This window comes from Hibiscus syriacus, unplaced genomic scaffold (assembly GCF_006381635.1).
Source record: "Hibiscus syriacus cultivar Baekdansim isolate YM2019G1 unplaced genomic scaffold, ASM638163v2 tig00001644_pilon, whole genome shotgun sequence".
NCBI lineage: Eukaryota > Viridiplantae > Streptophyta > Magnoliopsida > Malvales > Malvaceae > Hibiscus > Hibiscus syriacus.
The window spans coordinates 4,588,966-4,593,947 of NW_024061878.1; the positions used below are offsets into that span (position 1 = coordinate 4,588,966).

General features: G+C 33.6%; 1 pseudogene; it reads left to right on the forward strand.

Moving 5' to 3' along the window:
- Positions 1-454: 454 nt before the first annotated feature.
- Positions 455-3,210, forward strand: LOC120129466 (annotated as a pseudogene).
- The last annotated feature ends 1,772 nt before the right edge of the window (positions 3,211-4,982 follow it).

Consider the following 4,982-nt stretch of genomic DNA (forward strand, 5'->3'; position numbering starts at 1 on the left):
TGATTTCATTACTTTTAAAAATTTTAATATTGAGAAAAAAATACTCATTTCCGTGATCATTTATTTAATTTTTTAAATTCATTTGAATTTCTTAAATAAATTTAGATAAAATTCATATTTAGTATCACAACTATCACTTTTGTTCTGTTTTAGTCACTAATTGTTTCTTATTTCAAAATCATATCTAACGTTACGCTTTGGTTTCATTTTCATCATCTACTCTTAAAACATTAATGGTGATACTGAGGTATCACCATAAGATAATTTCACATCATTATTAAAAAATTAAAAAATATCATGTCAGTATTTCTGTTATTTTTTTATTAGTGATGATCAAAATAAAACAAAAATATAAATTTAAGTATGATTGTAAGAAAATAATTTTTGAATAACCAAAACAGAATAAAAGTGATAATTAGGATACTAAACATGTAGTTTACCCTTAAATTTATAGCTTTCTACTAACAAGTGATAGCAAGGATCATTACTGGCCGCCCCAATATCTCTTCGATTCCGATTCCACTGTTTGCAAGCAAAGCAAAACAATATTCTTTTCAAAAGGAAAAAAAGAAAAAACGAAAGAAAGAATACGAAAATGCAAGGCACTTCCAGACCGGTAATTGGTTACCCGATTCAGAACGTTAATGGCTGCGCTCCGCCACCGCCCGCCACCTCTAGTACCGCCTACCCTTACGTTAACCCCAGCCCATACCCTTACTACCCAGCACCGCCATCCCAAAACCCACGTCCCACCTTCTTCCGCCGCCTCTTCGTCGCATTCGCCGTGCTCTTAATCATCTTCGGTACCATACTTCTCATCTTCTGGCTCGTCCTCCGTCCTCATCTCCCCTGATTTCTCCATCCGGTATCTTTCCCTTTCCAACTTCAACGCTTCCAACCAGCGCTTGAACGGCACGTGGAATGCCCGGTTCCAGGTTTCCAATCCCAGCAAGAAACTCTCCATCTACTACGGAGACATCGTTTCCTCTGTCTTACACAAGGATGACTTCTTGACTGAGACTCGGATCGAGCCGTTCGTGCAGGGCACGCGCGAGGTGAACACAGTGGAGGCCAGTTACTCCGTGGTTGATTCTTTCGTGGAAGGCAAGGTTGTGGACGAGATGAATGTAGAGAGGACACGTGGTGAGATCAGGTTCAATATCAAGGTTCTCGCCGACGTTGCGTTTCGATACGGTGGGTGGAGAGGACGGCGTAGGCTTCTTAGGGTTTGGTGTGACGACTTGGCGTTTTCTGGTTCCCCTGGGAAGATGACCGGTAGTTCCAAAAAATGCAGCGTCGATTGATTCACCGTGAGTATTGAATTCAATTTCTTTCTTCGTTTTCTCTAATCTAGTCCTTATCATGCGCTAATTTAGGTAAATTACAGGATTTCAATTGATTGTATGTCACTGAGAATATATTATTAGTCTTTATTTATTTAACTGTTGAATTAATAGGTCCTGGTTGATTAATTTATTGATTTCCAGTTCATTTTTAATAATCTTTTCCATTCAGAGCTGACCCTGAAGTTTACTTCGCAATTTGTTAGGTTATAATTGTAAAATTCATTCATTAACTCCAATGAAAGCGATTGCATCAGTGACATAATGTTGCCGGGTAGGTTCCTTTTTTAAAAAGCCTTGTCTAGTGTTTAGAAGTTTGAACCTTCAGCCTTGCTTATGCTTTGAGAATGTTGAGTTTTGATCCAAGATATGATCAACCGGTTACTATACTAGCTAATTATCATAAGTGATTCATAACATTACTGGTATAATACTTCCATAAAATGAGGAAGAGGAGGGGGAACTCAGCTGACTTTGTTCTGAACAAGAAATGTAGATAATAGCTGTGGCAGTTGGCAGAAGTTTGTACTTTGTATGAGGGACCATGTTGGTGGTGGACTGCTGGCCATCTCGATTATACCTGTAGACCTGTAGGAACATCTTATACCAAAATTTGGCTGTAAACTAATTCTTGGGGTAGTGATCTGGCAAATTTTAGGATGAATGGGAGGGGAGAGGACCTGAATTTGGGTCATATTGCTTGCGATGGTGAGCAGTTCACCATCTTACTTAGCTGTCACGGATTCATGTTGATCCTTTTAATCCATGTTTTTGGCCTATTTGTTGATCCGAGTTCCATGTAAGTTTGCCAGTTGGTGGATAAAAAGCTCCTCTCTGTTTTGTAAGTGGATTGGAAACTGAACTTTGAAGTCCTACGTAAACTCACACTCTTTTTTTTTGCAATTTTTACATGCCAAGAATGTTGTCTTGTAGTCTGGTCGGTATTTGCCTTTTACAGTTCTTTCTATTTTCCCACCTTTGTGCATACTGGTCGTTCTAGTTACCTAGTTTCTAATCTTCTATAGACAATTAAATCTTCCCCCATGATTAATGTTAGAAACAGTTTTGTGCGTCTATGCTCAGTTTTTTTTTTAGTTGTACTCTCTTTACTCTGTTTGGAGTGTACTGTTTAGCCTTGTTTATTTTTAGCTTTCCCTTTTATTACATTTTTTTCTTGTGCATGATTGTATTCTTTTTTTGCTCGGATCTAGTCCATCCACTCTTTGGTTACATTTGGTATTATTGAACATTTAGCCCATTCTTGATTCTAGTTTTTCTTAGAGACTAGGAATCTAAATAAAAATTCACCAGTAATTTGGTTCATGGAACTTAACATGTGAGGGAGTGATGGTGAATGTGTCTTTGTCCTGGGAAGAACACAGAATTTTATGCTGGCGAACTTGAAAAATTTTAGGGCGAAAACATATTATAAATAGAAAATACAAAGAAAACATCTAAAATATATAAAAATTTGAAATATTTAGGGCGACGACTATCCTCGGGTGCGCCCTCGGTCCATCAATGCCTTCGTCGTTATTCTTGACCTTCTTTACCAGTAATAGCATATGCCATTTCTTTTTGGTATTGTGTCCTTTGTGCACTCAATATCTTTCAGCTTCTGATTTTGCAGGTGTGGATGGCTGACTACTATGAAACCCTATTGCACATGCATTCTATTCACTGCATGCATGGTTAAACGGGGTAAGCGGACAAGATAAAGAGAATGAAGAAATAATTAGAAATTAACAAATTGTTTGAGTAGTTTTGGCAGATGTTAATCTGCCCCCAACATCTCCAAACTTTTCTTAAATCATGTGTTACATATGAATGTAAATTTGATGGTGCTCTTCTTGTAGGCTTATATATATTAGGGATTATAGTGAATAAAATACTAATTTGTTATTATTTATTATTATTATTATTATTATTATTATGATTAATATAAATCCAGTCCAAAAAAATCTAGAGGGTTTACTAATTTAATTCACAGGTATTTTGAGTTTGCAAGTATTTTTTTTTTCTTTTCGTTCAGGTATTCCTTTGATATGCATGTATTAGTTTTGTTTTTTAACATGCCTCTACTATATAATTTTATTTATTTATTAATATACCATATAAATTGAATAAACTGAATTGATTTTATTGTCAATTTTGGAATGTTTGATTTTGGTTTAGTTTTTGGGGGTTTACTTTTTGGCTTTTTATGATTTATTCATATGAGTAAACCATAATTTAATACTTGAACTAAGTTTTGTTTCATTTTAGTCCTAAACTTTTAATTTTTCAAAATCATATTTAACGTCTAGTTTTTGTTTCATTTTAGTACTTGTCGTTAAAAGCTTAACGTGTTTAGTATCTAAACTATAAGTTTTGGTCTAGTTTAGACCTAAACTTCCAATTTTTTTAAATTTAGCATTAAATTTTGAAAGGGGAATTAAAATGAAATAAAAATTAAAATTTGGGCATGATTTTGAAAAACTTGAAAGTTTAAGTACTAAAATAGATTAAAATTGATAGTTTAGGTATTAAGTGTGTAATTTACCCTTTAAAAATAATCATTGTCAGATTGAATTTAAACGTAATCAACTAAATTAATTAAGTTTCATACTTGGATGTTTTTTAATTTTGTAATCAAGTCTTTTTGTAGTCTGTCTATGACTACTCTTAAAAATTCATAATTAAGGCAGTGTTAACTCTTTCAAATCTATAATTAAGTTGATGTCACATATTAATTTATAATAATTTAATCATACAAAACATTTTTTGAATAGGTGATGGCAAAGATTGTTTTGATTTTTAAATAAAAGAATTTGTTATTTTAATCTTAACTAATAGATATATAAGTTTTTTATATCATTTTACTTGTGGTTATATCAAATTTTGTTGGAGTTATTAGTTATATATTACACCAGGATTTCGACCAGCTCAAGTTTGGCCAAATTCGTCATTCCAAAACATGCCCCTTCAAAACGTTACCAAAAATCAATGCCATAGCCAAGAGACCATCCCTAAATCAACTCTAACATTGCTGAACGATAACAAGCCGGAAAGACACCAAAGAGCCTAAAGAAATTATCAAAATGACACTTGAAACCCTTAAAAAAAACTCGAAAATGAGGGAAAAAATCTCCGCTTCCCAAACGACATAGTTTTGAGGACTTTTTTTTAAGGGTAGTTTTGAGTAGGGGTGTTCAGATCTAGGTACCCGGGTTTTCGGGTACCCAAAGTGTCGGGTACCCGGGTCTTCGGGTAGTTGATTTGTTGGCCCGTGTCTCGATCCGGATGTTGCGGGTACCAGTAATTCGGGTATCCGGTACCCGATTTTTTTTTCATTTTCAAATTATTTATTAAAAAATATATACACAAATTTAAATATTCGTAACTTTGAATTACATACTCCAACATCGGAATATAAAATTTAAAAGTTCGCAATACAAAATCTAATAATCATTAATATAAATAAAACATAAAAATTCATAACTAACTAAGATAAATATGAATTATGATAGTTATTAACATCCAATTACTAAACTATCAAAAATTAGTCCAATTATGATATTAAATTATGATCACAACCCATTTATATAATTTAATTACCTAGACTATCAAAACTTAATCCAATTATAATCCAATTACAAA